Here is a 23,997-nt window from a genome sequence, read left to right on the forward strand (position 1 = left end):
TGGCCACACTAAATGGAACACAGGGAAATTTTGATTTAAATTGCAACTTTTCTCAACTTGGAAGCAGACCCAAAAACTTCATGCTAAAGGATCTTCATTCACTGTATTGTCGGAAACATGGCTGACCATTTGCACGCAGCAAACTCCAAGAAACTGCCAAATGGCTGTTCACTGTTTTGTGAATGTTTTTGGACTTGTAAATTTTAGCTAGAAACCAAGCAGAATTCCACCTCTTACCTAACTCACTACTTAGGCTCTCAACAAGGAATAAATTTGTTAAATATACCTGGACCCAGAGTGACCTTGGACTTACTTGCAGCTGTCGTGCCTCCATCATGGAATGTCTTCTTCTGGATTGATCTTGTTCATTTAATCAGATGGTAGCTTTTTTCTTTAAAGTGCATTGCTGAAACATACTTCATTAAGGAACTTTGTTGAGCACTTCCCCAATTGATTGATGCCATGCTAGCTGGTCTTGGTTCTTTATTTTCACTCTTCTTCTTGTTGTTCTTTTCAATCTTTCTTAAATGGCAGTGTTGCATCTGCAAATTTTCACTCCACTCAGACTTTTCCAGAATTGAGGGTATTTTGGCAAATCAGAAACCATTACATCCACTATGTCTGAAGCTGGGCACCAGGGATATTCAGTTTTTTGGAAGGACAGACAAGAAGAAGGAGGTGAGTTAGCGTTGCTAGTTCCACAGTAAAATCAATATGGTCATGAAAATGGATCTTAGTTCTGGTGTAATGGAGTCTGGGCACAGTTTAGAAACACCAAGGGACAGAAATTGTCAGTGGTCGATGTACATACACCCCACGAAACTCTTGTGGTAACTTTAGCATAAGGCACGAAACAGGAAATTGAAGACACCAGCAGAAAGGGAGAACACTAATTATGATGAAAAGTCACTGCCTTCAGGTGACTTCAGTCTGCATAAAGATTGGACAAAGCAAATCAGTTTTCATTCCACAGAGGAGGAATTCCTGAAGTAATTTTTAATTCATTCATGGGATGAGGGCATCACTGGCAAGGCGAGTATTTATTACCCATTCCTAAATGTCCAGAGGGCGGTTAAGAGTCACCCACATTGCTGTGGGTCTGGAGGTACATGTAAGCAAGGCTGATGGATGCTGCCTCCCCTTGAGATGTTATTGGGATAACATCCCACTGATTTCTGTATTTCTATAAATTAATGTTCTTTACCTGCTTACACATAGGCATGCAGACACTCTCTTAAAACTTCCTGCCCAACTAGAAATTAGGTGTAAAACTTTGTAACTCCTTATCTTCCTACTCATAGGTATGCAGACACTGCCTTAAGCTTCCTGCCTGAATAGAATTAGATTAAACTGTGCAAATCTTTATCCAAGCAGCATCTCAGGAACACAAAAGCTGACATTTCGGCCTAGACCCTTCATCAGAGAGGGGGATGGGGAGAGGATTCTGAAATAAATAGGGAGATAGGGTGAGGCGGGCCGAAGATGGAGAGAAAAGAAAATAGGTGGAGAGGAGAGTGGAGGTGGGGAGGGGATACGTCAGTCCGGGGAGGATGGACAGGTCAAGGAGGCGGGATGAGCTTGGTAGGTGGGAAATGGAGGTGCGGCTTGAGGTGGGAAGAGGGGATAGGTGAGAGGAAGAACAGGTAAGGGAGGCGGGGATGAGCAGGCTGGTTTTGGGATGCAGTGGGGGAGGGGACGAGCTGGGCTGGTTTTGAGATGCAGTGGGTGAGGGGGAGATTTCGAAGCTTTTGAAGTCCACATTGATACCATTGGGCTGTAGGGTTCACAAGCGGAATATGGAATGGGAGGGGGAGTTAAAATGATTTGCGACTGGGAGATGAAGTGGCTTATTGCGAACCGAGCGGAAGTGTTCTGCACAGCTGTCCCCAAGCCTCCGCTAGGTTTCCCCAATGTAGAGGAAGCCACACCGGGTACAGTGGATACAGTATACTACATTGGCAGATGTGCAGGTGAACATCTGCTTAATGTGGAAAGTCATCTTGGGGCCTGGGATGGGGGTGAGGGAGGGGGTGTGGGGGCAAGTGTAGCACTTCCTGCGGTTGCAGGGAAGGTGCAGGGTGTGGTGAGGTTGGAGGGGAGTGTGGAGCGGACAAGGGAGTCGCGGAGAGAGTGGTCTCTCCGGAAGGCAGACATGGGTGGGGATGGAAAAATGTCTTGAGTGGTGGGGTTGGATTGTAGATGGCGGAAGTGTCGGAGGATGATGCCTGGTATCCGAGGTTGGTGGGGTGTTGTGTGAGGACGAGGGGGATTCTCTTAGGGCGGTTATTGCGGGGCGGGGTGTGAGGGATGTGTTGCGGGAAATGTGGGAGACACGGTCAAGGGCGTTCTGACAAAGGGGCCAGGGCACTGACTTTTGTTCAAGCCAGACACTTCGGCAGCTTGAAATTACATTCTGCCACTTCAGCAACATGAAATCGCCTCCTGTCATTAGCAGTCACTTCGCGAACAACCGATACTATTTCCTGCTCTCTTTATGTTTTCGATGTAGTAATTGTTTTGTATCAAGTCATTGTCTGTTGTAGTGATTGTTTCATGTATCAAGCCATTGTGAGATGTAAAATTACTTTATGTATTATGCACTTGGTAAAGTATATAAAGCGGGGAGCTGCCCGCTGCTCAGGAGGATTGCTTCTGAGACTCTGCTCTCTGTGCCGGGTTGAGTACAGTGATCCTCCACAGCTTGTACTTGCTTTGTAATAAAGGATTTATGTTTTTCTAAACAGGTCAGTGTCTTGTTATTGCAGCAAGTCCGTGAAGGTCTCCGAAAATTAAGTGGTACATCCAGTTTCTGGTCAATGGAAAGCCCCAGGATGTTGAAAGTGGAGAATTCAGTGATGGTAACACCACTGAATTGACAATTATCAACAGTGGTATTTAGATTGCCTTTTATTCTAGATAGTCATTATCCGGCATTTGTGTGGCGCAAATGATCCTGGCGACTTGTCAGCCCAAGCATGGGTAGTGTCTACATCATTTCAACATGGACTACTTCAGTATCTGAGGAGTTCCAAATGGTGCTGAACATTGTGCAATCATTGGCAAACATCCCCATTTCTGAACTAATGATGGAGGGAAAGTCATTGATGAAGTAGCTGAGGTTTTTTTTTTATCCCAGTGCACGACATTGAGGATTTCCTGACCTGGTGCTGAGATGATTGACTTTCAACAATCACAACCATCTGCTTATGTGCCAAATATGGCTCCAAACTCCAGTGGAGAGTTTGCCCACAATACCTATTGACTCCAGTTTTGCTAGGGCATCTAGATGCCACACTATCCAGTGCGAACTTGATGTCAAGGGCCATCACTCTCACCTCACCTCTGGAATTCAGCTCTGCAACACATCAGAGGGAAGATGGCGGCACTTACCCTGGTGGATACGTGTTCATTGACCTCCTTTCTACTTTGCTTGGTCTTCCCCACACCGTTGGGTCAACCTTAACTCAGGAGGCAACCTGACACTAGGCTGGCATGGTCTGCTGTCATGACATTTTCTGGGGAAGGAGAAGTCTTGCCTCTGCACCATCTCATCCAATGGGACCTCCAGGTCCTTGCCTGTAAAGTTGGGCACTGATTTTCCCCTGTCTGATTTACCCATGTCCAGAGCAAATATCAGGAATTGGGCAGGATAGCTTCAGGTTGACAACACTTGTCTGGATGCACAATGAGCTTTTGAAGATGGAGCAGCTGCCAGCCATGACAGTCAATTCCAGGATATCCAGTGGTGAGTTGTTCTGGTAAAGACATTTTGTGAGATGGACACAGAGTTGTGTCTGAGATTTGGGGTAGCCAGTTAATGAAGAAAGTTTGGTTAGTTATGGCAAGAAAACCTGCCAGGCCTCGCGATGGAGAAAGCTGCAAAAAACTTGATGATACACGGACTAAGCCAAACCAAAAAGTGTAAGATTCAGTCCAAGATTTTATTTCAATTGGTCAAAAAAAATTATTTCTCTGGCACCTTTCAAAGTTCTTGGTTCAGTAATTGTGTTACCTGATTGCAAATTTATTAATGTTGTTCCAGTTTTTAACAGAGGGAGAGAGAAGCAGTTAACTGAGGGTCCATCAATTTAATGACATTTGGAATAATTGATTCTGAGAAATTTAAGAACCAAAAGGAGACCATTTGGTCCATTGTGTTTGTGCCAGCTGTAAAAAAAACCATCCAGCCTAATGCCACTTTTCCATTCTTAGTCCATTGGCTTGGAGGCAAAACTATTTGTATCTGACACTGAGGAGAGAATGACTGAACATTTAAACAAATGATCTGATCAAAGAGAATCATCAGGCTTTATTAAGAATAAATCATGTCTGATTAAGCTAATTCCAATATAATCTATTCTATTTCTAATCCAGTGCAATGTTTTGAGGCATTCAGCCTCTTGAACCTGCTCTGCCATTCATCATGAACATGGCTGATCCACTGTTTGCTATTTCATTCTATGATCTGGAAGCCAGCTAAACTACGTCCTCTATTGTCTCAACAGGCAAAACCGGGAGTCAAGGAGAATATTGCTTTCTTAGTTTATAAATGATTCATACAGAAACTATGATGCACCGAACAACTATCCAACTGACTTCTGTTAACCGATGGACAGATTTAAACTTCTTCACACTGTAAATCAGATCAAATTTTCCAAACAATTAGAGTGAGTAGATTGTAGGTTGTAGTGAGTAGGTTCCCATTTACTCCTTCTCCCCGAAAAGCCAACTCCTCTGATGCTGCTTGGTCTGCTGTGTTCATCCAGCTCTACACCTTGTTCCCTCAACAAGCACTGTGTTAGGAAATGACATAAAACATGTAATAGATTTATGATTGCAGTGAAATAATTGCTGCGTGTGCTCATAGAAATGATCACAGTGGGGGAGGAAATGTCTTAGAATCATTGGATTATCTGGGTTGTTGTCAATGACTTCAGATACCAGAAAGTTTGTGTACTTTTGGCTTTGTTAGCCTTGACTGCAAACTAAATTTCACACTCTGAGCAACTCACCACTTCAGTGGGCACTTTTGTTCCATATTATATTTTCTCTCTTTTTAATTTCACATTCCTTGACTGCCCCTGTCAAGACACAGGGATGTAACTGGAGCATTTTGTAACAAATATTTTGGATGCTGGAAGATTGAAAGAGAAACAGCAAGGAGCTGGAAAACCTCAAACTTCTGATGGGAAGCCGAGTCAACGCCTCAGGGTGATGGCCTTAGCCCAATCAGAAATGGCTCCCCCTTCACAAATGATGTTTTGGCCAGCTGAGGTTTTCCATAGCTCTCTTGTTCTTGCATTGTCACCGCCTGTTTCTTCAATGGCTTAGGGACGCAACTGGGCAGCAATGTTCCATCTTCGTCATCCAAGGGCAACGGTGCCTTCAAATTGGTTCAACATCAAGGACCTAAGGTTGAGGGTGAAGAAGGGAAACTGCCAGGTAAATGCCAGGAGCCACATTATGACAGACCCCCACCGTAGTCCTTCCAATGGGGAAGTCTCCAATCAATGGAAATGGCGGCAGCTTGCTATTTAAATGAGTAATGGACAATTTAAGAACAATTTTGCCATGTCATTGCGATTTGGCAAGCATTGGAAAAGACACCACTTCACCCTGATGCCATGCAGGAAGGCCTGGAGTATTTTCAGGCTGCATGGTGCAGGGAATGGCGTTGTAAACAGGAAATTACTTGCTCGGCAGCCAAAAACACTGCCACTCAAGGGCACCACATCCACTCTCCCACCACATCTGGCTCTATTTTGGGCTCTTGTCTGCTCAGCCCTCATGTACTTCTTGCTCCCTCAGCAGAGGCCACCTTTCTCAAAGGCACTGCTGGGGTTCTGGAGCTGCTAGCCCTTTGATGGGTTTGCAATGTGAAAAGCTCACCCACCAATTTGGCCTTCAAGCCTCTCTTGGTAACATCCCAGGGAGGTGCCACTTCTGTCCTTGGAATTCTTGCCGCCCCAATCCCATTCGGAGTGAATCTCTAGCCCTTTAGCAAAATCACACACCCAGTTTCAAAAGACTAATCTGAATTAAATAAAAGATTGACAACACCAAGGAGCTAGATAACCAGATGTTACTCATGAATTCCCTATGTATCTCAGCTGTCTTCATTTCAAAATTACTTCAATCCATTGTGAAGTGGTTGGGGATATCCTGAGGGAATCATTTGTTAGTCCATACAAAAATACATCTACTCTGCAGTGAAGCACAGCAGAGTAACGGGGCAGCACAGTGGCTCAGTGGTTAGCACTGCAGCCTCACAGCACAAGGGACCCGGGTTTGATTCTAGCCTTAGGCGACTGTCTGTGTGGAGTTTGCACATTCTCCCAGTGTCTGTGTGGGTTTCCTCCGGGTGCTCTGGTTTCCACCCACAGCCCAAAGATGTGCAGACTACGTGGATTAGCCATGGGAAATTGCCCATAGTGTTCTGGGGTGTGTGGGTTACAGGGAGGTGGGTCTGGGTGGGATGCTTCAAGGGGTGGTGTGGATTTTTTGGACCAAAGGGCCTGTTTCCACACTGTCGGGAATCTAATCTAATCTAATTAAATGCCCATGAGCACTATAACTAAAGTAGTGACCTTCATGCATTACTAAACATGTTAATATAGGGACTGTTGAATGGGGAATTCTGAAGATGGATGGGTAAATGTCTACACCTTGACATTTTTGTGCAGCTTTGCTTAATTTTTACAACATACAAGTAGAAATTATATGAGATTTCTAGTAATCAACCAACCACCAAATTAGTCCAGCAAGCTGCCTATCATGACTCAGAAAGACCCTCAAATATCAATTTATTGCAAATTTGAACCTGAATGCTGTTATATTATTCATCCAGAACTTTATGGACCTTAAATTTATTTATAACTAATGAACAGTGTGTTCACTCTCAAAATTCTTTCATTCACAATGGGATAAGGAGGGAACTTATCAATCAATTTAATACTTCCTTCACTCTTCAGGCTGACTAAGAGAGAAAACACGAAACAGTTCCTGTGCAAACTTGAGGGAATCCATCTGCAGGAAAGATTTCTCCCCTGAAGGAAGATGTCAGAAAGAAGTAAGGAAAGATTTGTGAAGCATAAAACATTTTATGAAAGAAATGTGTTCCCAGAGGAAAAGAAAGATGAGGGATAGAGTTAGATTGATTCTGACGTGGTAGAAATTTTGTCGTTGCTGGCTCCAAATCCTGGAACTCCCTAGTTATGAATATTTTGAGCAGACTATCACAAGATGAACTGTTGCAGTTCAAGAAGGCAAATTACCACCAACTTCTTCAAAGCAATGAGATATGGCTACTAACTGCTGCTTTTTGCCAGGGGTGATCATGTTTGAAATGAATTTTTTGAAAAGAAGTCATACACTGACTGAATCAAAGGCAACAACAACAATTTATGTGACTAGACATTGCACCTTTGTTCTCCTTAACTTGAATTCTTTGCAATGGATCAAAGTTAATGTTAGTGGGAATGAAATTCTTGATGCCTCTCTGTCCCCCACCTATAAGAATGGAAGCGTTGCAGGAAGGGCTACAAAAAATAAGAATCTAAACCTGACCCCAATTCACCTTGAATACTTCAATTTCCAGTTTTAAAGTTGATGGGTTTGGGATGGAGAGACTGTGGTTGGTGGTGGTCTGGTGCATTATTAATACAATTAAAAATTGTAATAAATCTTCTCAAACTTATACAGATTTTAAGGGCCCAATTTTCATTACATGGAAGTCAATGAGTTTTGACTTAATTAAATAACTGCAGCTGTCTTAATATTGATCTTTGAAGAGGAGGATGTGGTTGAACTGATCAGACAACAGGAGAAATATGGAGTGACATAAGCAGTTAGGCCAGTTTAACAGGGAGTGTCTCCAATCAGATGACAAGAACAGAACGAACAGGAGACATGTGACACTGTCCTGGAAAACACATTTGCATTACGTCAAGCTAATTCTTCACACTATGATGTTTCAATTAGCAATCTACTTGCACCTCAGCTGCAGGCGTTTGGATTACACTACGGTGTCGTGTTAAGAAAAGTAAGTGCAAAACCATATGAAATAATGGGAACTGCAGATGCTGGAGAATCCAAGATAACAAAGTGTGAAGCTGGATGAACACATCAACTTCATCCAGCTTCACACTTGTTATCTTGCAAAACCATCTGTTGGCCTAGGTATTTAATCAATCCATGAGGTTGCAGATTTTATGAGATTGCAGTCTCTCCACAGATGCTGCCAGACCTGCTGAAGTTCGCCAGTAATTTCTGTTTTTGTTTAAGATGTTCAATAACCACCATTTTTTGTTTTATTAAGGAAATAATCAGAGCTTGTCAAAAAGCTAAATCAGTGTTCATGGTATGGAAAGATAAGAAAACAGGTGGGTAGGTGCGGCCTGGCTGGAGTTCATGGTATGTTTTTGAAAATGATTTCTTAACACAGCACATTTTGGTGCTAACCAGAGAGCAGGCTGCTTTAACTTTGGCCTTGTGCAATGATATGGGATTAATTAAAGAACATAGTAAAGGTGCCCCGAGGTAGCAACGATCATTGTATGATTGAATTTGACATTAAGTTTGAGGGATGGAGTAGTGGGTGAAAGTCTAGTACTATAAACTTAAATAAGACCAGTTATGAAGGGTAATAACAGACCTCATTAAAGTGAAATGGTAAATTATGTTAAGGAAAAGGCCAATTGAGATGCAGTGTCACACATTTAAAGGTAAAAAGCAGATTACACAGAATAGATTCATTTCAATAAGGGGAAGACTCACCATCGATGGTTAGCTGAAAAGATTAAAGATGAAATTACCTGAAAGAAAAGGCATTGAATTGTAAAATGTTACAGAGATAGTATGAACTGCCAATGCTGGAGAATCTGAGATAACAAGGTGTTGAGCTGGATGAACACAGCAGGTCAAGCAACATCAGAGGAGGAGGAAAGCTGATGTTTCGGGTCAAGACCGCTCTTCAGAAAAGGGTCTCAACCTGAAACGTCAGCTTGCTATCCCTTGAATTGTGTAACGTTGGGTGGCAGCTTAGAACATTGTACAGAATTATTAAAACAGTAAAGATGGATGAAAAGACAATGAGGAGGGAAAAATAAATTTTGAAAGTTATCTCTAAGTACAAAACAGGTATGAATTTCTCTAGATACTTAAAAAGGAACAGATCTAAAAGAGTTTCCATTGGTCCTATAAAAAGTGAGTCTGGGAATTAACAATAGAAAATAAGGAGATAACAGATTGAGGATGTAGATGATGCAAGGAACATTGGCCATCACTCCCCAGAAAAAAAAACTATAAGCCTGGAAATGGAAGGCATGGAGGAACCAATTCTGAAGAAGGGCCACTGGATTTGAAATATTTACTCTGCTTTCTTTCCACAGATGTTGCCACACCTGCAGTGTTTGTCCAGTGATTTCAGTTTTTGTCTCAGTTAGCAACTAATTAAGACATTGATCAAAAGATTTTGGGAAACTAAGGAAAGCAGGCCAAATGGAGACAGTGCCGGAAGAAGGAGCTGAGCTAAAAGATCCTCCAGTTTTTTTTAAATGAATGGCAGCGACATCTCACGGTTCTCACTACTTACATTTATACGAATGAAATTGCTGACAATTTTTTTGTTGAGGTAATGAAAGGAAATTAGAACATAGAAAAGTACAGCAGAGTATTGGGCCTTCGGCCCACGATGTTGTGCCGTGGAATAATCCTAAATTCTTGAAGATTCCTTTCCTTCTTTAATTGAAAAGATCACTGCGGTGGCTTTAACTTGAATATACCATAGTCAACTGGAAAAAATCATCAGGGGCGTCCTTACACTCCCTGGTGAGTCATCCCAGCAACTCTCACCAAGATAGCTCTTTCTTCACTCCTATTCTCTCCAATGATATATACTGGAGACATGAAAGAAATAAGGTGCAGATTGTTTGGCAGTGGAATAGCATTGTGGTGATGAGTTGAAACCCCAAAATACCATATGTGCTTTTTAAAAACAATTATTTGGAATTAAGGGCTGAAAGGAGTTCTGCTGTACTGAGAAGATAACTGTACATGTGAAAAAAAATCTGTGTAAGAGTGATGTAGCACCTACAGGTGTCAAAAAAACTTCAGACGGGTCTGTGATCTCTTGTGACTATAAAAATAATCAGATGCTAATGAAGCCCTGCTCAACAGCAATCCATCCTCTTTTGATAACATCCCAAACTGTAGACATATTTTGTAATTTTTCTCTTTTTAGAATACCTAAGAACGGAGCTTAAAATGCCAATTTCAAATCTACTGGTATGGACACCCATTTGTGTCATCCTGGGCTTGAGCATTGGCTTGTTGCACAGATCACATCCTATCTCGTACAAATTGCTGTTTTGCAGATAAAAGAGGGTTCAGTCTCAATCCAAATTAGACAAACAACAAAAAAAGAAATCAAACAGAGGAACATCAATCAGTAAACCAAACCACAAATCTTCAAAAAATGATGCAGTCATAATTCAGAGATTGATCCCTGTATCAACTTTTTAAAACTTGTATCTTTGTAGATTCACAACTTACTTCTCCCATCTGTGCATGTGTGTTGCATTGCTATTTCTTGTCACGTGCAGCAATTAATACACCAACTCATTTTGTGAAAGAAAGAAAGATTGGTTAAATTAGCTCCTTTAAAAAAAAGTATATTTAGATCCAGGAAGTATCCACAAAGGAAGTGATCGTTCTTAAATTAACCTTGCTCACCCACGTGAAGGGGTTTGAGAATAAAGCACAACCATTTCATTCCTCTTCACCTGGGAACTTAACAGTTTTGACCATTGTATTTGGAACCATATGGCTTGGGGAACCTCACCTAGGGATTGGTCACAACAGTGGAGTGAGGGGGAAGGAGAAGGGCATATTATAGATAGCAGTAAGGGACTAAATTGGGCTAAATTGTGAAACCGGGATCCTCAATCATCAACCTATGTTACATAGAACATAGAACAGTACAGCACAGAACAGGCCCTTCAGCCCACAATGTTGTGCCGACCATTGATCCTCATGTATGCACCCTCAAATTTCTGTGACCATATACATGTCCAGCAGTCTCTTAAATGACCCCAATGACCTTGCTTCCACAACTGCTGCTGGCAACGCATTCCATGCTCTCACAACTCTCTGCGTAAAGAACCTGCCTCTGACATCCCCTCTATACTTTCCACCAACCAGCTTAAAACTATGACCCCTCGTGCTAGCCATTTCTGCCCTGGGAAATAGTCTCTGGCTATCAACTCTATCTATGCCTCTCATTATCTTGTATACCTCAATTAGGTCCCCTCTCCTCCTCCTTTTCTCCAATGAAGAGAGACCGAGCTCAGTCAACCTCTCTTCATAAGATAAGCCCTCCAGTCCAGGCAGCATCCTGGTAAACCTCCTCTGAACCCTCTCCAAAGCATCCACATCTTTCCTATAATAGGGCGCCCAGAACTGGACGCAGTATTCCAAGTGCGGTCTAACCAAAGTTTTATAGAGCTGCAACAAGATCTCACGACTCTTAAACTCAATCCCCCTGTTAATGAAAGCCAAAACACCATATGCTTTCTTAACAACCCTGTCCAATTGGGTGGCCATTTTAAGGGATCTATGTATCTGCACACCAAGATCCCTCTGTCCCTCCACGCTGCCAAGAATCCTATCCTTAATCCTGTACTCAGCTTTCAAATTCGACTTTCCAAAATGCATCACCTCGCATTTATCCAGGTTGAACTCCATCTGCCACCTCTCAGCCCATCTCTGCATCCTGTCAATGTCCCGCTGCAGCCTACAACAGCCCTCTACACTGTCAACGACACCTCCGACCTTTGTGTCGTCTGCAAACTTGCTGACCCATCCTTCAATCCCCTCGTCCAAGTCATTAATAAAAATTACAAACAGTAGAGGCCCAAGGACAGAGCCCTGTGGAACTCCACTCACCACTGACTTCCAGGCAGAATATTTTCCTTCTACTACCACTCGCTGTCTTCTGTTGGCCAGCCAATTCTGTATCCAAGCAGCTAAGTTCCCCTGTATCGCATTCCTCCTGACCTTCTGAATGAGCCTACCATGGGGAACCTTATCAAATGCCTTACTGAAGTCCATATACACCACATCCACAGCTCGACCCTCATCAACCTTTCTAGTCACATCCTCAAAAAACCCGATAAGGTTTGTAAGGCATGACCTACCCCTCACAAAGCCGTGTTGACTGTATTTGATCAAGCCATGCTCTTCCAGATGGTCATAAATCTTATCCCTCAGAATCCTTTCTAACACCTTGCAGACGACAGACGTGAGACTTACCGGTCTATAATTGCCGGGGATTTCCCTATTTCCTTTCTTGAAGAGAGGAATTATATTTGCCTCTCTCCAGTCCTCAGGTACGACTCCAGTGGAGAGCGAGGATGCAAAGATCTTCGCAAGTGGCGAAGCAATTGCATTTCTCGCTTCCCAAAGCAGCCGAGGACAAATCTGATCCGGGCCTGGCGACTTGTCAATCTTAATGTTTGACAAAATTTTCAGCACATCAGCTTCCTCTATCTCTATCCATTCCAGCATGCACACCTGCTCTTCAAAGGTTTCATTCACTACAAAGTTGGTTTCTTTCGTAAAGACAGAAGCAAAAAACTCATTTAGGGCTTCCCCTACCTCCTCAGGCTCCACACACAAGTTCCCTATGCTATCCCTGATCGGCCCTACTCTTTCTTTGACCATTCTCTTATTCCTCACGTAAGTGTAAAATGCCTTTGTGTTTTCCCGGATTCCTTCTGCCAAGCCTTTCTCGTGCCCCCTTCTGGCTCTCCTCAGACCATTTTTGAGCTCCTTCCTTGCCTGCATGTAATCCTCTCTAGCTGAACTTGACCCTAGCTTCCTCCACCTTATGTAAGCTACCTTCTTCCTTTTCACTAGAAGCTCCACCGCTCTCGTCATCCAATGTTCCTTAATCTTACCCCTTCTTGCCTGTCTTAGAGGGACATATTTACTCATCACTCCCAACAACTGTTCCTTAAACCGTCTCCACATGTCTATAGTTCCCTTACCATGGAACAACTGCTCCCAGTCCATGCTTCCTAACTCATGTCTAATCGCATCATAGTTTCCTCTTCCCCAATTAAATATCCTCCCATTCTGCCTAATCCTCTCCTTCTCCATAGCTATGTAGAATGTGAGGCAGTTATGGTCACTATCACCAAAATGCTCTCCCACCACAAGATCTGATACCTGCCCCGGCTCGTTTCCGAGCACCAAGTCTAGAATGACCTCTCCCCTCGTCGGCCTGTCAACGTACTGCGTTAGGAAACCCTCCTGAACACACCTTACAAAAACAGCTCCATTCAAATCTTCTGCTCGAAGGAGGTTCCAATCAATATTAGGAAAGTTAAAGTCACCCATTACAACAACCCTACTGCGTCCACACTTTTCCAAAATCTGTCGACCTATGCTTTCTTCAATCTCCCTGCTGCTATTGGGGCGCCTGTAGTAAACCCCTAACGAGGTGACTACTCCCTTGCTGTTCCTAATTTCCACCCATACTGACTCAGTAGGCATTGTTACATTGTGAAAGCAAACAGTGTATGGAGCTGCTGACTCACTCTGAGCCGATTTAACCTGACTGGGAGAGAACTGACAAAGTTCTGATGAAGAGTCACTGAACTCAAAAGATAAACTCTGTTTCTCTCTTGAAGCTGCTGCTTGATCTGCTGAGTTTTTCCAGCACATTGTTATTGTTTCAGATCTCCAGCATCCGCAGTACTTTGTTTTATTTTGTGGAGAAGTAAGCCAAGCCTCAGAAATGGGAAGCAAAAACAGAAAATTTAATGGAAGTCAGCAATAGAATAGAAACAGAACTTACTTTTGAGATTTGTGAACGTGACAGGACTCTATTCTAAAATGGGTTAAAAAGATATTGCAAGAACTCTTTCAGGTGCTGATTGACTTCCTCCACATTTCAAGCATTTTCTGTTTTCTCTGTACACAGTATGGCTCAACTGTATATTTGTCTTTGCATTGCTATGTGAACAGGCAAGATCAGAGGTGTTATTTTGAGGAACAAGAATTGTATATTTGAATAGAGAATGAAGTATGCCACAAGCTGTTTTACAATATGATTAAAAAGATGGACATATCCCTGAATTCAGAAGTCACACCACAAACAATTTACAGGAAAGAATATAGCCCTGAAAATGAAAATATCTGGGGAGAAATGGAACAAAAGCTAATATCAAATGGGCGCTTGTAAAAACACTTCTGAAGGACGAAGAGATTCTACAGCAAACAGCTGTCGAGTGTTACAGACTATAGATTGAAAAGAATGCTTTCAACATTCATCAAATCATTCAGACAGAGACAGTGATGTCCCATTTCCAATAACACAGCAAGACTTTTTATTCTGAATAAATCACAATCACAAACAGAAAGAATTGCAGATTTGAAGCAGAACTCATCAGAATGTCCTTGTCACTCACTGGAATCAATGTTACAGTTGAGACTCGACGTTTCCGAAATTTCAGACGTACTTAAAAGAGAAGTGAAATGGCTTGCTCTTTTATTTCATTTGTATACTGACAGTCATGATACAGGATTGCAGTTTGTGTGTGTGTGTGTGTGTATGTGTGCATTTCTATTTTAAGAAACATGAGATTCGAAGAAGCAAGTTAATGCAGAGAAATAAAACTACAAAGACAATGCACTGTAAAAACATTAGATAACAAAGTGTGGAGCTGGATGAACACAGCAGGCCATGCAGTGTCTTAGGAGCACAAAAGCTGACTTTTTGGGCTGAGACCCTTCATCAGAAAAGGGGGATGGGGAGAGGGTTCTGAAATAAATAGGGAGAGAGGGGGAGGTGGATCGAAGGTGGATAGAGGAATAGGCAGTTGGAGAGGAGACAGCCAAGGTAAAGGGGCGGGGATGGAGAATGCAGAGGTGAGTATAGGTGGGGAAGTAGGGAGGGGACGGGTCAGTCTGCGGAGCACGGACAGGTCAGGGGGCAGGATGAGGTTAGTAGGAAGGAAATAGGGGTGCAGCTTGATGTGGGAGGAGGGCATAGATGAGAGTAAGAACAGGTTGGGGATGCGGGCACAAGCAGGGTTGGTTTTGGGATTCAGTGGGGGGAGGGGGGATTTTTGAAGCTTGTGAAATCCACATTGATACCATTGGGCTGCAGGGTTCCTCAGCGGAATATAAGTTGCTGTTCCTGCAACCTTCGGATGGCATCATTGTGGCACTGCAGGAGGCCCAGGATGGACAAGTCGTCTGAGGAATGGGAGCGGGAGTTGAAATGTTTCACGACTGGGAGGTGCAGTTGTTTACTGCGAACCGAGCATAGGTGTTCTGCAAAGCAGTCCCCAAGCTCCTCCTTGGTTTCCTCAATGTAGAGGAAGCCTCAATGGGCACAGTGGATACAGTATACCACATTGGCAGATGTGCAGGTGAACATCTGCTTGATGTGAAATGTCTTCCTGGGCCCTGGGATGGGGATTAGGGAGGAGGTATGGGGGCAGGTGTAACACTTCCAGCAGTTGTAGGAGAAAGTTCCGGGTGTGGTGGGGTTGGTGGTGGGGATTGTGGAGCACAAAGGAGAGTCATGGAGAGAGTAGTCCCTCCGGAAAGCAGACAAGGGTGCAGGGAAAAATGTCATTGGTGGTGGGGTGGGATTGCAGAGGCAAATATGAACATGAAGTTGCACAGTGGCAGAAGCAGGGCTGTCCTCTGGACAGCACCAATGAGATCACACTCTTTAATAAAGTTGTGGCACTTTATATAACATGTGAAAATCAACATAAGAATATGGGAATGGAAATAAAGGAAACATTTTCATAATCCAATAGTAACTAGTACCTGATCACCAAAATCACCTGCAATCTTTTGAAAGGATGCAGGAAGCCCAGTGAATAGATACTATAGTTTTCACTTGATTCTATGTCACATTATTCCAAGAGATTTTAATAGTTGCCTTCCAGCAGACATTTTTTTCCCAACCCACGTAGGTTTGACAGAGAAGCATTGGTTCTGATCAACGATCAGAGCCAAATAGTGGAGAACCACTCCGTAATTCATCTCAAGTAGCTGTGTCAGTGGATGTTTGGGGTTGTGGTGCTTCTGTATTCTGGGCTTCGGCCCCTATCTCTCCATGTTCCCTAGTTTTTTTCTGGATAAGTCGAGGTTCCAGTCCATTTGAATTTCATCATTGTCCCAGATTATACAGGATTCGGTATCACGGAGATAGCCTGATTCCCCAGCTTACAGCGACGGCTAAATCAGCAGGGGCTCCACTGAAAAGCCTTTTAATCTCGACGTTCTCGGAACATCATATAATTTTCCCTGTTAAAAGATGCAATAAGCAATGAACAAAATTATTTTTAATCTGCTGTATTTTCCATTACTGACTGCAATGAATCAATCTCCCCGGACACAGAAATTCACCAAAGTCAGTAAAACCCTCTTAAACTTCGGGCAAAGCATCTGCCCAGGCAACTGACTTAACAGAATAAACTCCGTACAATAATGCAACAAAGAATACCAAACTGGGGTCAAATGGTGAGACACAGGTTTGATGGATGGCAAAGCTCCCCCTACCCTATCAGAGAGGCAAGTAGACAGGTTGTGCATTTATGTAACATCCTAGTGTCATCTCAGAGTATACTAAACGTCCATTTCCAGATCTTTGACATCAGCACAGGACTCTTGGGACCACAGTCAACCACATACTATCAAAGCCTGGGAATCACAAACAGAAATGTTAGCAAATGCACATGTAAAAGTTCAAAATGTGTATAAATATCTCTGCTCAAGTAACTGACTAATTCATTCACAAAGGTGTGAACAAAGAATGAGAGCAGACCACTCAGTCCTTTGAGCCTGCTCCACCATTTGATAAGGTCATGGCTGATCTGACTTTAACAAGCTTCTAAAACATTCGGATGACAATATCCCACAGCAGCCTCTCCAGTTTCAACATTTTACTATGTTCTACTGCACATTGATTCTAATCTGGAGATTAATTTTCCTGCTGTTAATCTCTGATACACTTTGTACTCCTCTCCTCATTCTCTAATTGAATGAGGCTAATAGGCCCTGCTGTTTTCCTCTGCCTATTTTTTAGGCGAGATAAAATAGCTCAAAACAGATTCTTGCTGATACTTGAAACTATGAGTTATAAAACAAACATTTGAATGTACTCATTTGGTGAAGAACGCAATTTGTTTTAATATTTAAAAACTGGTTCAATTCATTTTGCATGTACATTGAACATTGTTATATTTTGATCCAGATGTTAGTATGAAGTGAAATATTACAACACAACTTTCGGTCATTCTCCTTTGGTGGAAGTTGGAAAGGTGTGTTTCCTTTCAGGCCAAAAATGAACAGTGAAGAATTAACAGCAAAATGGAGAACAATATCACATAATACATGCACGTTGTAACAAAGCGAATTTGAAATCAGAGACACACTGTAAAATAACTAAAATACTTTTTAACATGTCGTCACATGTTGGAAATATGATATCTAATTTATGCACTGTGAGAAAAGTAGCAAAGCGAAGGTGACCAGAGAATCTGCTCTTCTGAGATTGATTGAGCCATAAATATCAGCCAGGCCACCTGGTATAATCTCCTCACTTTAATTCCAAATTTACTTCACCTGAGAGGGCGAAATGGCTTTGGTTTGATGCCTCATACATGTCTGATGTGCAGGACTCTATCGGGGCTGCATTGTCATGGCAACATCAATTTATTTATTTTAGTCCCGAGGGTGGGGCTTCAATCCACAACCTTCCAACTCAAGGATGAGCATAGGAAGAAGTAACACCTGAGCAACACACAATACTCTGACAAGTGGCTTCCTATTTACACCCCCATGGATTTTAAGGGCAACTACATCAATTCCATATGATAAGAAAAACAGGGCTCTTATGATACAGTGGTAATGTCTCTACCTCTGGATCAGGGGAACTGAGTTTCAGTCCCACCTACTCCTGGGGTGAGTCACGACACCTCTGAATAGGTAGATTACAAAAAAAACAAAAAAAATTCTTCACCCAATGGGCTGTTTGAATTTGGAAAGTGTGACAAGCACAATTGTGCAGCCTGCATCTCACCATTCTTCACTGAGATTTCCAGCCCTTCACTTCCTGAAAACAATACCCATTGAATCAACACTTTGGGTCTCCTTTGCTGATTTTCTGTCTGTTCTGTGGGAGCCAGTATTTTCTCTGAGTGTCCAGCACTAAAGACACCAAGAGTCCTCGAATATATCTCCTCAATCAGTCATTCTTCCCTTTTGAACATGGACAGTGAGTTCTGAGTCCTATTTCTCCCTTTGCCAGCAGTGTTAACTACTCTAAGGCAAGGTAGCCAACTGGCTATCAGAAACAGGTTAATTTTGCACTGTCAAATTGTGGCAATACTGAAACCAACCGTACCCCGATATAACCCAGGTGAAGATCACAAGCCAGTGCTGAAGCCTGAAATTAGATAACTGGGGGGAATGTTCTTGATGGACAGGGAGTCCAGAATCAGGGTCATGGTCTAAAGATACTAGTTAGGGCATTTTAGTCTGAGAGTGTTGACCCTTTGGAATGCTGTATCAAAGAAAATGGTTGAGGCCAAAACATTATCGCTCTCAGGACTAAAGAGATAAAAGCATATGGAAAGAATGGGGGAACAGGGTACCAAGTTGGATGATCAGCCATAATAATTTTGAAAGAGAGAACAGAAAGAAGGGGCTGAATGGCTTAGTCATGCACCTATTTTTGTGACCAGGCTGTGGTTTTAAGAGGCACATTTTGTCCAAAAGGATAGGAAAGGAAGAGGGGAATGTGTTACTGGTTACAACACTGAGTGAAGACCCAAGTTCAGATGATTCTGAGTTAGACATTCCTCAGATTAAACCGAAAAATGAGGAAGTTCTCAAAAAGTGGGATAAATCATTGAGTTACCTTCTAGAGGAAATTCAAAATGATATGTGGGAATAAGCTGGGAATTGCTAAGATACTTGCACATGATATAGATACAGGAAATGTTATTCCAATTAAGCAACATCGTGTCAACCTTATAAAGTTGGCACACATTCAAAAAGAGACAAAATACATGCTCAAAGACAACATAATCAAAAGAAGTCGCAGCAAATGGCCAAAACAAGTACCCAACGATTATGTGCCAACAATCACAAAGTCTATGCAGTAATAAAATCTGATTCATATCCCAAATCATGTTTGGAAGACCACATTGAGAAGGTAGGGCAAGCAACTATATGTCTACATTGGACATACTTAAAGGATATTGGCAGATACATTTATCCAAAACAGTGAAAACAATTTCAGCTTTCGTGACACCAAATGGACTGTACCAGTTTAAAATCATCTAATTTGGTATGAAAACTGCACCAGCCACATTTCAAAGACTAAACAATAAAGTCATTTCTGGATTGCCCAGTTGAGTTGTGGACATTGACAACCTGGTGATTATGAATCACACATGAAAGGAACATTTGCAAAATCCTTTGGAATTGTTCCATTGATTTTGGGAGACGGGCTTGGTGATGGACCTGACGAAGAGTGAGTTCGCAAAAGTCCAAATCGCATTCCTGGGCCATGCCATTGTACATGGACAGATTGCCCATGGGATGTGTAAATAAAGATTATTGGGGAGTTCCCATTCCCTCGATGAAGAGGGCAGTACTACAGTATCTCAGATTGTGTGTTTTTATGTTGGAAATTTACACTAAGCCTTCTCTGTGTGCTCGCTACACTGACCGACTTATTTGAAGAAGTGCAAGAAAATTTCAGTGGAAGGCATCTGAAAGCTGTGCTAACCAATGCCCCAGTATTAGCACCAGGTTTGCACTGTCAAAGTGTGGCAATACTGAAACCAACCCTACCCCGATATGACCCAGGTGAGGATCACAAGCCAGCACAAGCCAGTGCTGAAGTCCAGAATTGGATAACCAGGGAGGGTGTTCTCGATGACCAGGGAATCCAGAATCAGGAGTCATGGTCTAAGGATAGCAGTTAGGGCATTTTGGACTGAGAGTGGTGACCCTTTGGAATTCTGTTTCAAAGAAAATGGTTGAGGCCAAAACATTATACTTCTGAGGACAAAAGAGACTAAAGCATATGGAAAGAATGAGAGAACAGGGTACCGAGTTGGATGATCAGCCATAATAATTTGAAAAGGGACAACAGAAAGAAGGGGCTGAATGGCTAAGTCATGCCATTGAATATGAGCTACACCTAAATACACAAAGCTATTCGAGGTGGCTATTGTTGTAAGTGACGTTGTAAGATAAAGTGATGGTGATCAAAGATTCCCCATTCTCATGTCTGTACCTGTTCTTAGGTCTTTTTTCCCTGGGCTGGTGACCTATTACGGAAAGTGTATATGTACCCTGATCTCCAAGCTGGCTCCTTTGCATCAACTCTTAAAACAGGACCAGACAAGTGATTCCTGCCCATACAACATCAGGGTAGTATCAGCTCATAGGCAGCCCAATGGAGAAGAACACCTAATACCGTATGCGTCTGGGACTTTGGTGGATGTGAAGTGTAAATGCACCCGGCTGGAGAACAGAAGTTCAGTGGTCATATTTAGGGCCAGGAAGTTCCATCAATACCTTTATGGATGTAAACTTGTCATGATAATGGGCCATAAATCTCTGCTAGATCTACTTAAAAAGTAGCAGGCAGTGCCACCCATAGCTTCAGGCTAAATTCAGCAGTGGGCTCTAATACTAAGTGCATGTAATTAAAAGTTGGAACACCATCTGGGAAGCCAAGTAGCAAATGCATTGAGCTGCATCCCACTGCCAGATCCATCGGCAATGGGAGCTGGAAGAATCCATAATGGTTTTAAATTTTCTGGGCACACTACAAGTCACAGGTAACAATATCAGACTTTGGACGCAGAAAGATCTGGCCCTGGAAAAATTGAAACAGCTGATGGTGATGGGGGAAAACAAAGGGCTATCACAACCAGAACAGAAACCTTTTTGGACACAGAGAGACCAGATCACAACAGAGGGTTCCACATTATTATAGGGAGCAAGTGTGATTGTTCTGAGTAAGGTCACTGCCAGTTACTGGCTGAGCTCTACCAGGGTCATCCAGCGGTTTCCAAAATGATGATGTTGATGAGGCATTATGTAAACAAGACTTAGCTGAGCGAGAGAGACAGGTTACATCAGGACATGAAGTTTGATATCGGAACCATGGGAACAGCCCCACATTGGTCAGAGGCATTGTCAATGCAAGTTCACTCCAATGACTTATAATCTTCTCACATTATAATGGGTAAGTGTTCTGAACAAGCATGTGAACCACGTAAAAGCTACAAACTCATAAGCTGTGTGGGAGCAAAACATGCCCAGTTTCTTGACTGCTTTTCCCATTGTTCCAGATCTGTGGGTTGTCCTTCCCTGTCAAGTATTGAAGATACCTCAGGATCTAAGAAGGACACAGTGTATATCTCTGCCTTTGCTTCCTGAAGAGGAGAATGAATTTCTTCCGAGACGCTCCAGGCGCAACAGGCAATCTACGGTGTGTTACACACCTCCCATATCAGAGGCAGAGTTAGAGGAATCTGACACAGTGCCCCATGAAGAGCTACAAAAAAAATCTGATGTCCGTGAATTCAGAGGGACAAGGATCTGGAGACTGTAACCATGTCAGCCAGATGGACCTCAGAGTACAAGTTCCCTCTTTGGGGCTGTTCACCTGGTTCAATTGGGGAGCGCTGGCTGACAGATAATAACAAGAGTGTCATATGTCCTGTTCACACCGAGAGCTGGCTCAGTGTCAAGGGCTTTCCATGTGTCAATAGGGGGTGACTTGGTGATGGGATACTGATCTCTGTGGAATTATTTCAGTCGTACAGAGATGTATACTCATACAATCATTGGAGTTGGCACTCTTGAATGGACAACAGAAGTACATTTCAATTCTCCTTTAGTCTGTTAATATCTAGAAGGAGAGACTTCCAAATTTCTTCTTCCCCAGAATGCATGTCATCTCTTACTGTTTAAGGGTTAGGTTATCTTTTCAATTATATGTTTGGAATCTCTGGAGGTCGAGTGGTAGTCAGATAGAATCTACCAGATGTTTAATCCAGGCCAAACTGATGTAGTAATGGGAAGGTACAAGATCTCATAAATGATATCTTTAAATATGTACTCAAGCAGAGCAAAATAGTGGAGCTGGAAACAAAATCAGAAATTATTGCAGAAACTCAGCAGGTCAATCAACATCTGTGGGAAGAAGACAGAGTTAACGTTTCGAGTTGGTGACCCTTAGTCAGGACTGGAGTTTTGAGTCATTGGGCTCAAAATTATTCTGCTTTCTCCCTACAGATGCTCTCGGACCTGCTGAGTTTCTCCGGTAATTTCATTTTTGTTTCAGATCTCCAACATCAGCAGTTGTTTTATGTTTGTGGAGCTGGAAATCTGAAACAAACACAGAGAATCACTGAAAGACTCAGCACGTTTGGGGACCGCTTTGCGGAATACCTCTGCTCAATTTGCAACAAAACAACTGCACCTGCCAGTCATGAACCATTTCAATGCCCACCCCCCCCCCACCCCACTCCTTGGACAACATGTCCATCCTGGGCCTCCTGCATTATCACAATGACGCCACCCAAATGATGCAGGAACAGCATCTCATATTTTGCTTGGGAACTCTGCAGCCCAAGGGTATCAATGTGGACTTCACAAGCTTCAAAATCACCCCTCCCCTGACCACATGCCAAAACCAGCCCAGCTGGCCCCCGCCTCCCTCACTATTCCCCCCACCTCAAGCCCCACTCCCATTTCCTACCCACTAACCTCACCCTGTCTCCTTGACCTGTCTGTCCTCCCTGGACTGACCTATCTCCTCCCTAATGCCCCACCTACATTCACCTTCACTGGCTCTAACCCTGCCTATTTGACCTGTATGTCTCCTCTCACCCTATCTTCTCCTTTATCCATCTTCTATCTGCCTTCCCCGTCTCCCTATTTATTTCAGAATCCCCTTCACATCCCCCATTTCTGAAGAAGGGTCTCGACTCGAAACGTCAAATTTTCCTGCTCCTCTGATGCTACTTGGCCTGCAGCGTTCATCCAACTTCACACAGTGTTATCCCAGATTCTCTAGCATCAGCAGTTCCTACTACCTCTCTAAGCAAATTTGTGTTGGCTTTATACAACCTTTCAATGCCATGTACCAGAGCCAGTCCCAAGTAGATCAGTGTTCTGTCTCTTTGATGCCGATACAAATGGAATTGCACTTACAGCCACTAGGACTGCTATAACTCTCCACCTTTCCACTTGAACAACCCCAATCATGTTTCAATCCAGTATGGGAAGGGCGCCACCTCATAAAAGATTACTTCCAACTATAAACTATTGAACAGGTAAATCTTGAAATGAAAATTTGGCAGAATGAAGCAGTTACTGATCTGTAGTAAGATAATAAAATGTGAGGCTGGATGAACACAGCAGGCCAAGCAGCATCTCAGGAGCACAAAAGCTGACGTTTCGGGCCTAGACCCTTCATCAGAGAGGGGGATGGGGAGAGGGAACTGGAATAAGTAGGGAGAGAGGGGGAGGCGGACCGAAGATGGAGAGTAAAGAAGATAGGTGGAGAGAGTGTAGGTGGGGAGGTAGGGAGGGGATAGGTCAGTCCAGGGAAGACAGACAGGTCAAGGAGGTGGGATGAGGTTAGTAGGTAGATGGGGGTGCGGCTTGGGGTGGGAGGAAGGGATGGGTGAGAGGAAGAACAGGTTAGGGAGGCAGAGACAGGTTGGACTGGTTTTGGGATGCAGTGGGTCGGGGAGAAGAGCTGGGCTGGTTGTGTGGTGCAGTGGGGGGAGGGGACGAACTGGGCTGGTTTAGGGATGCAGTAGGGGAAGGGGAGATTTTGAAACTGGTGAAGTCCACATTGATACCATATGGCTGCAGCGTTCCCAGGCGGAATATGAGTTGCTGTTCCTGCAACCTTCAGGTGGCATCATTGTG

The sequence above is a fragment of the Stegostoma tigrinum genome, chromosome 8, assembly GCF_030684315.1.
Source record: "Stegostoma tigrinum isolate sSteTig4 chromosome 8, sSteTig4.hap1, whole genome shotgun sequence".
NCBI lineage: Eukaryota > Metazoa > Chordata > Chondrichthyes > Orectolobiformes > Stegostomatidae > Stegostoma > Stegostoma tigrinum.